This window comes from Enhydra lutris, unplaced genomic scaffold (genome assembly GCF_002288905.1).
Source record: "Enhydra lutris kenyoni isolate GAN:26980312 unplaced genomic scaffold, ASM228890v2 scaffoldscaffold3, whole genome shotgun sequence".
Classification (NCBI taxonomy): Eukaryota; Metazoa; Chordata; class Mammalia; order Carnivora; family Mustelidae; genus Enhydra; species Enhydra lutris.
The window spans coordinates 11546310-11566516 of record NW_019154087.1 but is presented as its reverse complement, the minus strand read 5'-3'; positions in this window follow the sequence as shown (position 1 = coordinate 11566516).

Sequence of the window (20207 nt, the reverse complement as noted above, 5' to 3'; positions counted from 1 at the left end):
TTTTATGACAGGATCATTGTCAATCTTAGGAACAATTTTGTTGTTGTTGTTGGCATATGTTTTTTTATTTTCATTAAGTAAATATATTGGAGTGAGATTGCTGGTCATATGTTTAACTTTCTAAGAAATGGCAAGACTTTTTCCAATGCACCTGAATCGAACATCCCACGAAAAATACATATGAGAGTTCCAGGTGTCCCACTTCCTCCCACTTCCCCACTACTACACCTAGTAGTGTCAGACATTTTAACTTTTTAACAGGTTTTTTGGGTAACATTGACTAACCATAAATACACACATTGTAAAATCATATTTTAAAATAGGTACTGATGTAAATATTTAAATCATACAATTTAATATTTTGACATGGGTATACCCCTGTTAAGTCATTACCACAATCAAGATAGAATACCTGTCAATCCGGCGCCTGGGTGGCTCAGTGGGTTAATTCTCTGCCTTCGGCTCAGGTCGTGATCCCGGGGTCCTGGGATGGAGTCCCACATCGGGCTCTCTGCTTCCCCCCCCTCTCTCTGCCTGCCTCTCTGCCTACTAGTGCTGTCTGTCAAATAAATAAATAAATATAAAAAATTTAAAAAAAAAGAATACATGTCAATCACCCCAGAGATCCCTTTGTGCTGTCTCTATTACTACTCCCCTATTCTACCACCCCAGCAGCCCCTACTTTCTGTCTCTCTGTGTTAGTCTGCATTCTCTAGAATGCTGTATAAATAGACTGTACTTAAGTGGCAGTTCCCATTGTACTTTTTGGAGTACTATCTATAAGAATCTGTGCTAAGATTGTAATCATTTACAAAATCTGTATAAAAATTATGTATGAACTAAATGCGGAAGCATTTTCATATTCCTTCTTGATCTACATAATTTTAAGGTATTTTTATATGGCTTGGAAAAGTTACATATGTATATGTTAGCCAGACACCTTTGATTATATACATTGGCCTGTTTTAGGAAATTATAAAGCATATTGTAACAAATATCCTTTTAATGGAAATTCATACACATCATGTGAGGTGTAAAGACTTTCACATTTTACCATCATTAAATTATATTTAAAGCTCTTAAATACATTGGTAAATTCACTTTGGAGAGACTAAACTAATTTACAGTTTTAGCTATGGGAGTGTCAAATTATGTATACCCTCATTGATGCTGGGTAGTTACCATAAAAAAAAAAAAAAGGATTTGTCCACTGGTAAGCAAGAATACTATTGGTGCTGAGACATTTTTACATTACATTTTCAAGTGAAAAAAGCACATTTCAAAATATCATATGTGACATGATTTCATATAATGATTTCATAAAATGTTTTTATGAGTATAAATGTGAATAAATATCATGAGAATATATGTATTCAAAATATATGAGTCTATGTGTGATGGACTTCTATATATATAGATTTGCTTTATCCTTAACTTTTTGTATTCTAATTCTACTGTCTTTTCCATATATTGTTTCAGGAATAACTTGAAATCAGTTCTTTGTTTTAATTAAAAATCTAACTTTTGCCAAAGCATATTATTTAAAATCAGAATGCAAAACACTTTATATTGGTCTTCTGCTTGTACAGGTCAGGGCAGACATTTTGTTACTTTCATAGATGATGAGGAGGATAGGCATGGGGAAAGGAATAACTGTTAAGAAGAGAATAATGGAGAGAAGGGACAGGAAGACTGAATTCAGGAATATTACTTTATGAATTAGCTGGAGAAATTAGTGACCAGAGACCTATCTTAGCTTGTATAACAGCCATCATCATCCTATTTCATGGTAGACAAAATAATTTATGTGGCTTACAAAATATTTCTTAATTCTTTTGTTTAAGTTTCACTTTTTTGTTTTTGTTGTTTTGTTTTTTAAAATATGTGTTATGTCAGACTTAATCAAAATAATTCTATTTGGGTGTTTGTTCATTTGTGTTTAAGATTTTATTTATTTATTTGAGAGACAGATATAATGAAAGAAAGCATGAACAGAGAGTGGGAGGGAGAGGGGGAAGGAGGCTCCCCACTGAGCAGGGAGCTGATGTGGGGCTTGATCCCAGGGCTTCAGGATTATGACCTGAGCAGAAGACAGATGCCTAACCAATTGAGCCACCTGGGTGCCCCAGGAATGATTCCCTTTGTTAATGGTTTCAAAATATATTACTTTATACTTAGAAAGTTTTATCTTCTTATTTTCTTCAGTTCAAAGTAATGATGGGAAATCTAGGTCTCATTAGTGTTTATGCTTTTCAGAAAAACTACGACATAAATCACATTATGAAATTTTAAATACTACACATTTCAATTAATTAATTAATTACATGATTTGACTTTAAGTAACACATATGCAAAGTCTTTATAGATAAAAATGTTTCCTGTTCCTTAGAAAGTTTGAGATAGGAGGAGAGTCAAGATGGCGGAGAAGTAGCAGGCTGAGACAACATCAGGTAGCAGGAGATCAGCTAGATAGCTTATTTAACCATTGCGAACACCTACAAATCCAACGGGAAATTGAAGAGAAGAAGAGGAACAATTCTAGAAACAGAAAATCGATCACTTTCTGAAAGGTAGGACCTGCAGAGAAGTGAATCCAAAGTGATGGGAAGATAGACTGCGGGGGGAGGGGCCGGCTCCCGGCAAGTGGAGGAACAACAGAGCACAAAATCAGGACTTTTAAAAGTCTGCTCCATGGAGGAACATCACTCCAGAGGCTAACGCGGGGGGAAGCCCACGCGGGGTCAGCGTAACCCCAGGTTCCGCGGGGTCACAGAAGGACTGGGGGTGTCAGAGCTTGCAGGTATTAGAGCCGGGAAGCCGGCTACAGTGACAAAGCCGAGGAGTGAGCTCTCAGCTTGGGATTACCTTGAACCGGGTATAGGCTGGGTGAGCTCAGAGCACGGCTGGAGGCCACAGAGATGGAAGCGACCGGGTGCTTTTCTCCAAGTGCGAGCTATTGAGCGCTTTCCTCCAAGAGCGACTAGAGGCCAGGGAGACGGGGGCGGTTGGGCGCTTTTCTCTGAGGGTGCATTGAGGAGCGGGACCCCGAGCTCTCAGCTCCTCCAGGCCGGAGATTGGGAGGCCGCCATCTTCATTCCCATCCTCCAGAACTTTATAAAAAGTGCTCAGGGAACAAAAGCTCCCCAAAACAAACCCGAGCGGATTACTTAGCCCAGCCCCTGGTAAGGGTGGTGCAATCCTGCCTGGGGCAAAGACACTTGAGAATCACTACAACAGGCCCCTCCCCCAGAAGATCAACAAGAAACCCAGCCAAGACCAACTCCACTCACCAAGGAGAACAGCGGAATTCCAGAGGAGGAGAAAGCAAATCTTATCTGGACAAAATGACAAGGTGGAAAAACTCATCATAAGAAAAAGAACAAGAGGCTGTACCAAAGGCTGGGGACCTAATCAATACAGACATTGGTAATATGACAGATCTAGAGTTCAGAATGATGATTCTCAAGGTTCTAGCCGGGCTCAAAAAAGGCATAGAAGATATTAGAGAAACCATCTCCAGAGAGATAAAAGCCCTTTCTGGAGAAATAAAAGAAATAAAATCTAACCAAGTTGAAATCAAAAAAGCAATTAATGGGTGCAATCAAAAATGGAAGCTCTTACTGCTAGGATAAATGAGGCAGAAGAAAGAATTAGTGACATAGAAGAACAAATGACAGAGAATAAAGAAGCTGACCAAAAGAGAGACAAACAAATACTGGACCATGAGGAGAGAATTCAAGAGATAAGTGACACCATAAGATGACACAACATTAGAATAATTGGGATTCCAGAAGAAGAAGAAAGAGAGAGGGGAGCAGAAGGTATATTGGAGAGAATTATTGTAGAGAATTTCCCTAATATGGCAAAGGGAACAAACATCAAAATCCAGGAGATGCTGAGAACGCCCCTCAAAATCAATAAAAATAGGTCCACACCTTGTCACCTGATAGTAAAATTTACAAGTCTTAGCGACAAAGAGAAAATCCTGAAAGCAGCTCGGGAAAAGAAGTCTGTAACATACAAGGGTAAAAACATTAGATTGTTAGCGGACGTATCCACAGAGACCTGGCAGGCCAGAAAGAACTGGCATGATATATTCAGAGCACTAGACGAGAAAAACATGCAGCCAAAAATACTATATCCAGCTAGGCTATCATTGAAAATAGAAGGAGAGATAAAAAGCTTCCAGGACAAACAAAAACTGAAAGAATTTGCAAACACCAAACCAGCTCTACAGGAAATATTGAAAAGGGTCCTCTAAGCAAAGAGAGAGCCTAAAAGTAGTAGATCAGAGACAATATTCAGTAACAGTCACCGTACAGGCAATACAATGGCACTAAATTCATATCTCTCAATAGTTACCCCGAATGTTAATGGGCTAAATGCCTCAATCAAAAGACATAGGGTATCAGAATGGATAAAAAAACAAAACCCATCAATATGCTGCCTACAAGAAACTCATTTCAGACCCGAAGACACCTCCAGATTTAAAGTGAGGGGGTGGAAAACAATGTACCATATCAAAGCCATCTATGAAAAACCCACTGCAAATATCATTCTCAATGGAGAAAAACTGAAAGCTTTTCCACTAAGGTCAGGAACACAGCAGGATGTCCGTTATCACCACTGCTGTTCAACATCCTAGCCTCAGCAATCAGACAACAAAAAGAAATAAAGGCATCCAAATTGGCAAAGAAGAAGTCAAACTATCACTCTTTGCAGATGATATGATACTATATGTGGAAAACCCAAAAGGCTCCACTCCAAAACTGCTAGAACTTGTACAGGAATTCAGTAAATTGTCAGGATATAAAGTCAATGCACAGAAATCAGTTGCATTTCTTTACACTAACAAGACAGAAGAAAGAGAAATTAAGGAGTCAGTCCCATTTACAATTGCACCCAAAACCATAAGATACCTAGGAATAAACCTAACCAAAGAGGCAAAGAATCTATACTCAGAAAACTATAAAGTACTCATGAAAGAAATTGAGGAAGACACAAAGAAATGGAAAAATGTTCCATGATCATGGATTGGAAGAACAAATATTGTGAAAATGTCTATTCTACCAAAAGCAATCTACACATTTAATGCAATCCCTATCAAAATCCCATCCATTTTTTTCAAAGAAATAGAACAAACAATCCTAAAATTTATATGGAACCAGAAAGACCTCGAATAGCCAAAGGAATATTGAAAAAGAAAGCCAAAGTTGGTGGCATCACAATTTCAGACTTCAAGCTCTATTACAAAGCTGTTATCATCAAGACAGTATGGTACTGGCATAAAAACAGACACATAGATCAATGGAACAGAATAGAGAGCCCAGAAATAGACCGTCAACTCTATGGTCAACTAATCTTTGACAAAGCAGGAAGGAATGTCCAATGGGAAAAAGACAGCCTCTTCAATAAATGGTGTTGGGAAAATTGGACAGCCGCATGCAGAAAAATAAAATTGGACTATTTCCTTACACCACACACGAAAATAGACTCAAAATGGATGAAGGACCTCAATGTGAGAAAGGAATCCATCAAAATCCTTGAGGAGAACACAGGCAGCAATCTCTTTGATCTCAACTGCAGCAACTTCTTCCTAGGAACATCGCCAAAGACAACAGAAGCAAGGGCAAAAATGAACTATTGGGATTTCATCAAGATCAAAAGCTTTTGCACAGCAAAGGAAACAGTTAACAAAACCAAAAGACAACTGACAGAATGGGAGAAGATATTTGCAAATGACATATCAGATAAAGGCCTAGTATCCAAAATCTATAAAGAGCTTAGCAAACTCAACACCCAAAGAACAAATAATCCAATCAAGAAATGGGCAGAGGTCATGAACAGACATTTCTGCAAAGAAGACATCCAGATGGCCAACAGACACATGAAAAAATGCTCTACATCACTCAGCATCAGGGAAATACAAATCAAAACCACAATGAGATACCACCTCACACCAGTCAGAATGGCTAAAATTAACAAGTCAAGAAATGACAGATGCTGGCGAGGATGCGGAGAGAGTAGAACCCTCCTACACTGTTGGTGAGAATGCAAGGTGGTGCAACCACTCTGGATAACAGTGTGGAGGTTCCTCAAAACACTGAAAATAGAGTTTCCCTATGACCCAGTGATTGCACTACTGGGTATATATCCTAAAGATACAAACGTGGTGCTCTGAAGGGGCACGTGCACCCAAATGTTTATAGCAACAATGTCCACAATAGCCAAACTATGGAAAGAACCTAGATGTCCATCAACAGATGAATGGATAAAGAAGAAGTGGTATATATACACAATGGAATACTATGCAGCCATCAAAAGAGATGAAATCTTGCCATTTGTGACGACATGGATGGAACTAGAGCATATTATGCTTAGTGAAATAAGTCAATCAGAGAAAGACAACTATCATATGATCTCCCTGATATGAGGAAGTGGAGATACAATGTGGGGGAGTTGAGGGGTAGGAAAAGAAAAAATGAAAATTTTGGGATTGGAAGGGAGACAAGCCATAAAAGACTCAATCTCAAAAAACAGACTGAGGGTTGCTGGGGGGAGGGGGGACAGGAGAGGGTGGTGGGGATATGGACATTGGGGAGGGTATATGCTATGATGAGTGCTGTGAAATGTGTAAACCTGGCGATTCACAGACCTGTACCCCTGGGGATAAAAATACATTATATGTTTATTTAAAAAAATAAATAAACTAATTTAAAAAAAAAAGAAAGTTTGAGATATTCTTCTTTCTTATAAAATACAGAAGTAATTTAAAGAGAAATCTGTCCCTATTATTAAATGTTAAAACTGTTTTTGGATGAATTGGTAATAGTCAAACTTTTTATACTATTTGATATATGATTTTAATAAATAAGATAGAGATAAATATGATTACTTTTCCATTATTAATTGTTATGCAAATCATTTGATCAAATTTTTTTACATATAAGAAGATAAAAAATGGAATTCTATTGTCTAAAGGTCATATTATCCTGTCATGGATATAGTAAGCCTGAAAAGCATTAGAGATTTTATTTTTCAAGTTTCAAGTTGTTTAAATAGTAGCTAAGAACAATCCCAAAATAAAGATAAATGACCCTTTTTATTTTTTTTTTAAAGATTTTATTTATTTATTTGACAGAGAGAGATCACAAGCAGGCAGAGAGGCAGGTAGAGAGAGAGGAGGAAGCAGGCTCCCTGCTGAGCAGAGAGCCCGATGCGGGGCTCGATCCCAGGACCCTGAGATCATGACCTGAGCCGAAGGCAGCAGCTTAACCCACTGAGCCACCCAGGCGCCCCAAATGACCCTTTAAAAAAAAAAAATTCAGTTAGCTGCCTTTTTTCTTTCCAAACTTTTACACATGCTCCTATATCTCAAAGAGTGATAACATTTTCTGAGATTAAGTTTTGAACATCCAAGACTAGACTCTACAGGCAAATTTCCCTTATAACCACGGTGTATAAAATACCTAGCCCATAAAATAGAATATAGTAGGTGCTAAATACTTATTTATTTAGTAAGTGAATCATTGTTTTGTAGAGGAATAAATTGAAGTACAAAGGATTCAACATAATCTGATTGTCTTTTAACTAGGATTATAAATTTTGTAATGCAAAGGTAATAGGTAGAAATAGTAATAAAATTTCTAGGGTTTCTTAGATTCTCTAATTTGGCCTCTTTCTGAAGATTAAAATTTGAGGGGCTCTTCATTTATGAACTGTTCACTGCTCAAATAAGTTAAAGGAAGACATACATACTGTTGGTGAGTAGGAATTTTACATAGTCTTGGCTGTTCTCACTTTTGTCAAGCCATCCTTAATTTCTAACTTTTACTCTATAAAGTTTAGATAGAAAGATAAATATAGTATAATTATAATGTATGTTATTTAATATATGTCATATATAATATGCACATTCCACCCCTCCATTTTATCAAAGTCATGATAAAGAATTGTTACTCTATCCAAAAAGACAAGTATTGACTGAGAACATGGAATTATTGCATTAACTATCTAAGCATGGAATATATTTATTCTCTTGCCAAATATAATTATTGTAAGTGCAAGCTGGTATGCCCTAAATCTTTAGGTTTTCATAGAACAAATCCAACTCCACACCATAAATGAAAGTGGGCCCTCCTCTGAGCCACACACAGCCAAAGCCCCAGAGTGAAAGCTGCTTTTTCCTCTATTTCTTCTATACGTCATACTTTTGTACATTTCTTGTTTGGGAGGTATTCTCAGAGTCTCCAGGGTACTGTCACTCTGTCACATTTATTACGGACATTGGCAGGTTTTTCACAGTCCTTCCAAAGTCATCTAGGGCTGGCATACTGGATGATTCCAACATTTTTGTAAAATGGGGATCAATTACTATCTGGTCTTAGATTTACTTTGTCTCTTTAACTTCAAAAAACACATTTTTCAGGGTGCCTTGGGTGGCTCAGTGGGTTAAGCCTCTGCCTTCAGTTCAGGTCATGATCTCAGGGTCCTGGGATTGAGTCCTGCATCGGGCTCTCTGCTCAGCGGGGAGCCTGCTTCCTCCTCTCTCTCTTTCTGCTCGCTTCTCTGCCTACTTGTGATCTCTCTCTGTCAAATAAATAAAATCTTTAAAAAACAAATAAACAAACACATTTTTCCCCCTTGCTATCACTTTCATGTTGTTTCACCTTAAATTTCTTATCACTGTGATCACCCCATGTCTGAAATATTTAACTGTAATTTTAATCTATAAACTTTAACTGTAATCTCTAAATGTCCATTTTCTGAACCAAATCTGCTATTCTTTCATTTTCTCTGCCCTCTACTCTACTCCTCAAACTTAAGAAGACTTAGTGTTCTTGACACACTCCATTTTCTTTGTTTAATAATTCTTTCATGGTTTCCTTTTTCTCTTTTCTGAGCTTAACCCCATAATCAGTCATTTAAACTATGGTCTTGTTGGAACATTTAATGTTCATGCACCTATGTCAACCTTCTATGAAAAATGGCCAAAAAATAGGCAAAATATTTAGACTTATCCTGGTATACAAAAGTTTTGATAGAAATTTCTCTAACATTAATTATAATTTCTTTTTTTTTTAAAGATTTTATTTACTTATCTGACAGACAGAGATCACAGGTAGAAAGAGAGGCAAGCAGAGAGAGGAGGAAGCAGGCTCCCTCCTGAGCAGAGAACCCGATGCGATGCGGGGCTCCATCCCAGGATGCCAGGATCATGACCTGAGCCGAAGGCAGAGGCTTTAACCCACTGAACCACCCAGGCGCCCCTAATTATAATTTCTTTAACATCAACACCAGTGCTGCTTTATAAAATTTTACTTCTTCTGACCGGTAAAGTTGACCATTCCCCATAGTAGTATTGCAAACCGTTGCTCTTTGCTCAGACCCTACAGCTTCAAACTCTGATTATTCTTGTAGATAATCTTGTTTCCCATCAGCTAAGTAAGTTCTGGGAATTTTGCTTACCTCCTGCACCTTGCTTTTCCCATTGCCCACAAAAGTCCCTCACACTTATTTCTGCCTGATATCGTTTTTATATTGTTTCATCTAGTGTTAGAGAGATTAATGTCCCTCCTTCAATTTTGCTCTTGATCTGAATCCCTCTTAAATTATCAGGGACTTTGCTTCATCTGCTTTTACTTTTGTACTTCTTTCTTACCAAAGTCTATGTTATATATCTTCATTCAAAATATCCAATTTTTAAAAAGATTTTATTTATTTATTTGAGAGAGAAAGAGCAAGAAAATGAGAAAGAGTGTGAGAGAGGGAGAGTGTGCCAACAGGGGAAGCAGAGGGAGAGGGAGAAACAGATTCCCCGCTGAGCAGGGAGCCTGATGTGGGGCTTGATCCCAGGACCCTGAACTGAAGGCAGACACTTAACCAACTAAGCCACCCAGGTGCCCCCAAAACATCCATTTTGAACTCCTCTCCTTATTCCCTCTTCCCTGATGGCCAGTTGATTTCTCCTTCAGCTGAACTTCTCTCTAGAATAAATTCTCAGTTGTCCTCATGTGGCTTACTGGTTTATTATAAGGGATACAACTCAGGAAAAACCAGATGGAATAGGTTCAAAGAGCAAGGTATGGGGAGGAGAGGTGATACGGGGAGCTTCCATGCTCTCTTCAGGTGTGCCACCTTCCCAGCATCCCCATGTGCCTCATCAAGGGCTTTCCATGTGTGTCCCCTTCAAACATAAACAAGTTTGAAATAAGCTCACCCACATTCATGGGAAGGCAAACTTCATTAGACCACTCTTGGCTTCCAAAAGATGGAAGTTGGCTGTTATATCAAAAGTACAGTGTCTTTGCCAGGATAAGTAAGAGAGGTTGGGGGGCAGGGAGGTTGCTGGGAACAAGCTTAGAGCCTGTGAACAGCCCTGTGGTGCAGGTGGGAGGAGGGTAAGATCAGGAATTGTTTTTGAACTTGACCTCTTTTTTCAACCTTATTATGGCAATTGAGCTCCTGAAAATCACAAATCAAGCAAGAGAAGAAACCATAGCTCAGTTGGAAGAAGCAGAGATGATTCAGGAAAGAGTAGATCCAGCAAGGTTAAAGGAAATAAAAACAGACAAAATCTTCAGTAATGGTAATGGGGAGGCACCTCGTCACTGAATTGGGTCTAGCTGTGATATTTTTCCAGAAAATTATGACTTGTCTATACATGCCTCTCAAAGTACTCATACCATATGAGATTCTAGATGGTTCAAGAAGTAAATGGAGGAGAAACCCTATTTCATTTTTTTACTTCAAAATTAGATTGTATCTATTTATTGCCTGGGACCTTGTCATGTTTAGTACAAATAAATTCAGGTGGTATAAAATATATTGCTAGATTACGTTAGTATGGAAGGTACTCCAAACAACATACAACTGATCCAAAACCAACCTGATTTTTACTACATTGCCTTAATTTCCCTAATGTTATCAATCTTGGGAAACTTAAAGAAAAAACAGTAAGCCCAACAGATTGAGCTCATCATGAAATGTATTACTGAGCTCAGCTATGAAGAGCCCTTTCGTGTATTGCTCCAGAAACGTGAACAGCAAGAGAGGCAGTGTGGATTCATGGTTCACCACAAAATTCTGGAGTCTCATTTTCCAGGTTTGAATCCTGCCTGTGATAGTTAATAGCTGTGTGAATTTCAGCAAGTCCCAAAACACACCATTCTTAGTTTTCTCATTTGTAAAGATCGGTTAATAATAGTATGTATCTCATGGGGTTCACGTGGGTGTCAAGTGAGACATTGCAAGTGAAGTACAGAGAAAGGAGCCCAGACCCTGGAATATAATCAGTTAAGGTTGGTTAACTGTGAAGTACAGAGAAAGGAGCCCGGATCATGGAATATAATCAGTTAAGGTTATTAAGGACCTGTGGGAGGCACTTTTCTATGTATCCCGTGTGATACCTCCACACATTCTGAAAGCTGTACTGCCATCCCTGAGCATTACTAAAATATCTAATTGAGCAGAGCCTCTTGATTTCATTAGTATCCCCAGTCCTCTTTATGTGTTGAAGTCTCTACCTAAAATTGATATTCTCTTGCTTTATCACCAGCTCCCCACCACCCCCCCACCCACCGTGGGAAATAATTTGTATTCATGAAAGAGGCAACATCGTGTTTTGCTCTTAGACCAATGAGAAAAATACCCCCAACTCCAACCACATTTGTCTACAGACAGCTTAGAGTACAAGTGCCAGTGGACAAGAAATAGCAAACATTTGGCTTGCAACAATAATGATATTAATATACCAGCTAAGCAATTGACTTCTAATAACCCTTTGGTACAAATGTTCCATGTCCCTTAATCCTGTCTGAAATTTTGATCTTTGATCTCCAATATTCATATGTCTCCAGTTCAAAAGCATTCTTTTCTTGACAAGTAGTAACTCACTGAACATAGTTCTCTCTACATATCAATGATGGGATATAACTAATATTTAATGAGTTTAAATATTAATTTGAAATTTAATATTCCAAATTTATTATGTACCATTCATTGCACTAGGGGCTTTACATGCTGTATCTTATTTAATCTGAAAAGAAGCTATTTGATGTTTAATGAACAAATTTTCCAGATGAAGAGGGTTCTGTCTTAATCCCACAGGTTACTTGCCTTAATGTTAAGGCCTAATTTAACTTGAGATATCTGGTGGCTATTAGAAGGTTGGGTTGGTTCTAAACTTTGATTTGAAATGCATCCTAAAATGTTTCATTTTTTTAGAGATTTTATTTATTTATTTGAGAGTGAGAGCATGAATGGTGGGGAGGGGCAGAGGGAGAGGTAGAAGAATTTTAGAGGGGAGCCTTAAGTGGGATTCTATCCCTGGTCCCTGAGATCATGACCTGAGCCAAAGGCAGATGCTTACATGACTGAGGCACACAGGCTCCCCTCTGAAATATTTTAAATCTTAGATATTTTACACAGGTTAGATTCACTCAAGGCTTTTCTGCCAGGCTAATTTTATTTTCTAGTATATCTAGGACTTTTTTGACCTAATATACTGGTAATAGTTTTCTTACTACAAAAATGAAATTACTGGTCTCTTTATAAACTCACATCCAAGGAAGTAAGAAGTATTTATCCAATCTTGCCTATTATGCAGAAAAGTGAGTTAGGCCTGTCTGTAATTATGCTCTAAGAAGGTAAGAATATTTATTAAGGCTATCACCTTGCTGTCAAAACTTAGGTATTATTGGGTTTTATTTATATGTGCTGCTGAAGCGAGCACAATTGGGTTTTATTTAAATGTTTATGTACATTTGAGCTAAATCCATCACTTCTTTCCAGATATCCTGGCATTTTGAGCAGCCTGTGACCTAAGATTGAAAGACCAAATCAGAACGTGCATGTTATGCTTTTCAGGCTACGATATTTCATGTCAAAGTCAGCTTGCTAATAATTGGTCTTAAAAAAAGGTATTTGTGATCATTTAAATGTGTAGTAAAATGTGTGTGGTAAATGAAAACAATTTCTCATTTTTATATGATGAAAAGAATAATATGTATTTATTGTAAGGTAATCAAATAATGTAGGCAAGTATAAAGAGGCAAGTAAAAATTGCCACAAATTTCTCTGTTCAGAGCTAAATACTGTTAATATAATGGTGAAACTACCAGTTTCATTTTTCTTTCTTTTTCTATCTTTCTGTGTATCTGTCTTTCTTAGATCTGCATGTTTGATTCTGCATATGTATGTGAACTGGTTCATAGCTAGCGTTTACTTTCACATCAAAATATGGAATATTTCACTAAAAAAATAGAGGTGATCATCATAATGTTCAATGGCCACATGGTATTGCATTACATGAAAAGACCACAGTCCCCACTATGAATGGGCATTATTTTGTTTCTAATTGTTTACTATTAAAATAGCACTGGGATTAAAAAAAAAAAAATCTCACAGGGTCTGTGGCAGACAGAATGATGGACTTCCCAATATCTCTATTTCCTAATCCCTGAAGCCTGTGAATATGCTACCTTACACATCAAAGGGACTTTGTCGATGTGATTAAGTTAAGGGTTGTATGATGAGCTAGTATCCTGGATTTTTCAGGTGGGCTCAATGTGCTTATAAGAAGGAAATAAGGGAACCAGTGTCAGAGAAGGAGAATGAGGATGAAGGGGGAGGGAGAGAGAGAGAGTTGAAGATGCTGTGTTGTTGGCTTTGAAGATGGAGGGAAGAAGGCATGAGCAAAAGAATGTAGGCAACCTCTAAAAGCTAGAAAAGGCAAAGAAAATACAGAAAGAATGTAGCATAGCTGACACCTTGATTGTAGTTCCATAAGCCCATTTTAGGACTTCTGACCTTCACAACTCAAAGGTCATACATGTGTGTTGTTTTCAACCACGAAGTTCGTAGTAACTTGTCACAGCAGCGATAGGAAACTAATACAGTGCATCTCTTTGGACTCTGCCCAGTTAGGATAAATGCTCAGAAGTGAGATTGCAAGTTCAAACCCATTTTAAACTTGTTGCATATCTACAAAGTTCCTCTAAAGATTTCTAACTACACACAGTGTGGCTTTTCTCTTCCTATTCTCCACTTCTCCCAACACCACCTATGGTCTTTTTCATCTACACCATTGAAAAATACTTTTTAAAGTCATTTTTTAAAAAAGAGATTTTATTTATTTATTTGTCAGAGAGAGAGACAGTGAGAGAGGGAACATAGGCAGGGATAGTGGGAGAGGGAGAAGCAGGCATCCCTGCTGTGCAGGGAGCCCGATGTGAGGCTCAATCCCAGGACCCTGGGATCATGACTATAAAGTCACTTTTGATTAATGTTTAGTAACCAAAGTTAATGATTATCAAAGTCTGACAAGCACCAGTGCTTATTAAAGTTTAAAGTACACAGAGACAAACCATGAGAGACTGTAGACTCTGAGAAACAAACTGAGGGTTTTGGAGGAGAGGGGGTGGAAGGTTGGGTGAGCCTGGTGGTGGGTATTAAGGAGGGCACGTATTGCGTGGAGCACTGGGTGTGGTGCATAAACAATGAATTTTGGAACACTGAAGAAAAATTAAATTAAATTAAAAAAATAAAGTACATGAGAATGTTAGGGTCTCCTAATAAGGGGTCCGTGATCAAAGGAGTGAGACTGATGCAAAGCGAAGGTCAAGCAAAGCTTTATTTCATGCCAAGCATCAAGAATCAAACTGACCGGTCGGGGCTGTCTCTTGCAAAGAGGTGACCATTCCCAGCCTCACAGACTAACTTTTATAGAGGTGGTTGAGCCTGGCTATACAAAGGTGGCCAATGAGATTGCAACACACAGAGAAAACTGCACAGTCATGCTAGGTCACACACGGCCAATTGAATTTCAATTTACCCTAGTAGATATATGTGCGCCCCACTGATTGGATGTCTTCACTTGGCCTGACCCGCCCTTGTATCTAGGCTTTGCAAGTAAGTTCCTCTGGGAGGGGCAGGGTCAATCTAAGTTCACAACTAAATGGCTTCCTCTGGCTAACCAGGCCCTTACAGAGAACCAATGGGAATCTTTTAAAAAGGCAGATTCTGATTCAGTGGGTCTGGGATGGAGCCTTAGATTCTGCATTTCTAATAGATTCCCATGTGATGCCCATGCTGCTGGTTCTTGGAGCTCACCTAGGAAAGCAGGGTATAGAGTTTAAGATTTTTATTTATAGGAGGTGTTATTCAACAATAATTAAGATCACAGATTTAGGAGTCAGACAAATCATGTCCGTGCTCTGTTACTCTGTCATTATGTAAGTTTGGATGTGGGAATTTTTGAGTTTCAATTTTCTTATCTACAAATTATATACATTTTTGTGATAATCCAATAATATGACACATCTCATTTCTTTAATACAAAACTTGGAACTCATCAATTGTTGGAACTATTATTATTATTAGCTGTATCAATTGAATTGACTCTATGCTTCCATCAATTTCTCTTGGAATATTCACTTTTTCTTGTTGCAGATGCTCTGGTATGCTTCAGCCATCAACTGTTACTCTTGTGCCATTTTTTGGGTAATACTTTCTCTTAAGGTTTTAAGTATGTGTTTTAACTTTATGACATATTTCACAATTATGTGGTCATATTGATCAGTGTTGTTCCTTATTATTTCTGGTTTTTAGTCTTATTTAAGAAGGATTCCCCCATGCCAAGATTATTTTAAAAACACACATTTTCTCCCTGTGTTTCAAGGGCTACTTTTTCTATTTTTTCTCTTGACTTTAAGTCCTTTATCTGCCTGGAGTTAATTTTGTAAGAGAGTGAAGGAGGGATGCAATTTATGTTTTCCCTTGAAGATTAGCTGGTTATCTCAACATCATTTATTGAATAATCTATTTTTCTACCGTTTAAAATTTTACCAATTTTTATAAACCAAATTTTATACATAGTTGTATCTCTTTTTGGTCTGCTCATTTTACTTCACTGTTTAGTCCATTTATCTCTAAATCAATACTGAACATTTAATTACTCCAGCTTAAATTATGTTTTAATATTCAATAGTTCAAAATTCACTCTTAATATCTTTATTTTAAAATTCTCCTGATTCTAAGTTTGTGGTATTTCACACAGATTTCAGGAAAAAAAAAATTTGTCATAGCCTCTTTTTATATCATCAAATAATATTAAGATCCCTTTCTTCTATTCTTACTATATTCACTTTTTTTCTATAGCATTGGTATTAATTTGTCCATATGTTATCTTAAAATAAGCCTGTGGATAGACCTTCTGGAGCTGGTCACAAATTGGAAAATTAATGAATAAATAATGGCTATGTTAATATTTAAATTTTGGGTAAATTATATAGTTAACTTGAAAATAATTAGGAGCCACTGTAGAAAACCATGTACTTTGAGCTCATACTGTATGCCAGTGAAAATTTATATGGCTTGCCACCTGCTGTCAAAGGTGCTGCTTCTTTCAGCAGTTTCATGAATTCTGTATAGTCCCTGTGCCCTTCATATCATAGGGGTTATAACACCAGAAACCAGCCCGTCTTTGGGTAACATTTGCTATCTTTGATGGGTGCCAGGATCCTGTTGTACTTTCTGTAATGAACATCAGAGATTTTAATTCAGAAATCAAGTTCTCTACAGCCTTAACTAATTCCGGTTGATGTGGGAAACAGAGGCAGAAGAAAAGTTATTAAATTTCCTTACTACCTAGAGCCCACTGACAAGTCCTTGAAACAGGCAGAGTGACATTCCTCTAAGAACTCGACTGCCTCCACCTTAATACTTTGCTAAGGGCAAAAGGCAATCCTAGCCTGACTACCCCCCCACCCACGCCGCCCTAACCTCCAACCAGGATCCTGTAAGTCTACTTTAATATACAAAAATTCCTTTGGAAACTTCCTTTATCTCTAAACCCTCCAAGATTCATGCTGGCAATCATCCCCAAGCATATACCCACTGATATACATCTGAAGGGTCTCCTGACTAAGGTTTTATTAGATGGTAAAAAATGACCTTTTTCTCAACAACAGCTAGTCCTTCAAGGTCCTGGAAACCTTGCTTCCAAAATTCCTTAGAGACTTACACTAACCCTGACCCCCTCCCAACTTGCAAGTGTATAATGGACCACCCCTCACAACACCGGGACAGCAGTGACTCTTCCTGCCCACTGGTCCTGACCCCCTGCTTTAATGAATCACCATTTTGTACCAAAGACGTCTCAAGAATTCTTTCTTGGTCGTTGGCTCCAGACTCTACCCCACCAAACCTCACTTATATCCTAAACCTTCGTCATAGTGAACAAAGGAGCTATAGCTCAGACAACTGAGGGAAAAAAAAACAGTATTGAGTATTAACCATAAACTACTTAAGATGCCAGAGAGATCTTTGCTTCCCCAAATTAAATGTAACCTGAGCATACTAATTAACTTGGTATAAACTGTGACCTCTTGTGGTGGGTTTTTTGGCATTGTTTTATTACACTTATGCTCAGTGTTCTTCGGCTACAGATTAATTTAAAGGGATTTGTCACAATCTGAAGACCCATGTGGCAGGAAACTGTTTTCTTGGCAATTTCAACATATTGTGAAAATCCAGGTAATAGAACTGTTTCACTGCTAATCTGCAGGGTTTTGGCTTTTGGCTTTTCCAAAAAGCCTCCTTCTGTTTGTTTAAGGTACAATGTTATTTGTACAGTTCAAATAGAACTTTTTTCTTAATGACGTCTTTGTAATTTTTTTTTACTTCATTTGCAAGATAAAAAAAAAAACAACAACAAACAAACCTCCTTTCATGTGCCCAAGCAAACCAGGGATTATGAAGGCAAACAGCATCCTTGAATTTCTTTTTCTCTGACTTTTTTTTTTTTTTTAATAGACTGGTCTGTTCTGCGGAATGGCAGGTTTTTGTGCCATTTCAGATGGTGTTGCATGTGGCAGAATGGGCCCCATTCACGTTTTCTGTGGGACAATTTGCAAAGGCAGTGTGCTGTGGGAAGCCTTTTTAAGAGGAGGGTCTGTAGGGGCGGGCAAAGGGCTACGCAACACCTGTAGCAAGACACAATCTGTGCAGGACTCAGAGCTGATTTTACACTTTGTTTTATTCCCCATAAGTATTCAGCATATGTTCCTTTCTTTGAAAAATAAAGGGCTCCCTCAGATGGTACATATCAAGTGAGCTCAAGGAGGTTAATAGATTAACTCCAATCAATCTAGGCATTCCCTCATGAGACCCTAATGCTGGTTATTCACTCCCCTTGTTATGATGATGTTCATTTTATTAGAGCTTATAGCTCAATAGTCAGAGTGCGTGTGATCTGTTTACTGTGAAAATCTTTCCGCATGCCTTGGGAAGAAAGCACCAGTAAAATGGTAAGCATTCCCTTTACAAGACTTGCAGTGAATCTGGAATAACAGAAATAGGTTTCCCATTTTAAATAGCCTGAGCGAACGTCTAATCTTTTCCCGGGTCTGGTGGTACATTCTGCAGGCTGAAAATTTCAATGCAGGGTTTCTAAGCCCCAAGTCTCTGCCATGTTCTTTTCAGCTTCCTTTCCCCCCTTCTACTTCTAAATTAGAGCAGTTGGGTCTGCCCAGGGACACGTACAGTAGTGATGCTCTGTGATTCAAGTCAAAGAATGTTTAGTCTGGGTCCCACAAAGGCCCACGATTCCCAGCACAGAAACACATACAGCAAAGCAGGGAGAGAGCAAACATAGCATCAAAGAAAACTCGTGAATATAGACACCACTATAAAAACTAACTCTGTGTTAGCCCAAGAAAGAAAGAAATGACAAGGGTTTTGAATGCTAAAATATAGAGGGTTGTATGAAAGAGAGGGAAACATACACAAAGTAGACGGACTGAATAAAAGTATTTATCTTTAAACCACACAAGTCATGGTAATTAAATTAGGTCAGGCTGGTTACAACGCTACAAAAAGCAGGCTGTAACTAATTTCAAAAGGAATAGAAAAGACCTGAAAAAAAAAACAAACCAGATTGACGGCTCCTTACTTTTTTGTTTTCATCCAATCAAGGCAACCCAACATCAAAAAGTGGGAAGAGAAACCCTGATTTGCAGGAAATTTGTCTCATCACAGAATATAAACTGCAGATATATCCAGGATCAGCTTGGGACTTTGGGAAATTATTATTTGTTCTAAGAGAAAAGCAAGCTGTATTCACATATGAAGTTTACCATTAAAAACAAAACAAAACAAAGTACAACAAAAAAATGACCCAAACTCTGCTCCCCAAGTAGCTCAAAGCCTATTACAGTTTCATTTTCCCTATGTTTTGTATCACATAGAGACGTTTGCAACCTCAGGATCTTCTGCAGTCAATTGTTTAATACAACTCTCCAAGCATTATATGAAGAGGAGAACATAATGAGTTCTCTTTCAAATTGTCTCTCTAAAAGACCACTTACTGATGCCTATGCAAATGACTTTTAAAAATAGTTTCAAATATTTACTTTGAAGGTAGATGTGCCCAGCTGTAAAGGACATTTGGCACATAAACTGGGGAATGGGAGAAAATAACTCAGGGAGACCTTTATCTGGAGCCCGTTCTGTTTTTTTTTTTTTTTTTTTAAAGATTTTATCTATTTATTTGACTGACAGAGATCACAAGTAGTCAGAGAGGCAGGCAGAGAGAGAGAGGAGGAAGCAGGCTCCCCGCTGAGCAGAGAGCCCCACGCGGGACTTGATCCCAGGCCTGGGATCATGAGCCACCCAGGCACCCTGCCCATTCTGTATTTTTAAAAGTAAGTTTAAAATGTGTCCCTTTCTTCCTTCCTTTCTTGAAAAAAAAAAATTAGTACAACATTTGAGAGATCTTTGTTAGCGTCACTGAATACCAAGCACTTAATAATGTAAAGAAACCCTAATAAAGTTGCCTATGAAAATCTCGGATACATCTTTGACCCTTGTCATCCGATAATCCGTTTCATTTCTCTTCCATCACTGGGGAGATGTGAGTCCGGGTGCAAGTGTGGAGACTGGCTGAACAACAGAAGGAACTGTGCTGTTTCATGGATTTAAGGTAGTCACTTCCCTTTCTGAGCCATGGACAAAACCTGTCTTTTTTTCTTTTTTAAGATTTTATTTATTTATTTATTTGACACAGAGAGTGCAAGCAGGGGGAGCAGCAGAGGGAGAGGGAGAAGCAGATGCCCCCCTGAGTGGGGAGCCATCCTGGGATCATGAACGGAGCAGAAGGTGGAGGCTTAACTGACTGAGTCGCCCAGGGGCCCCCGGAAGCCTGTCTT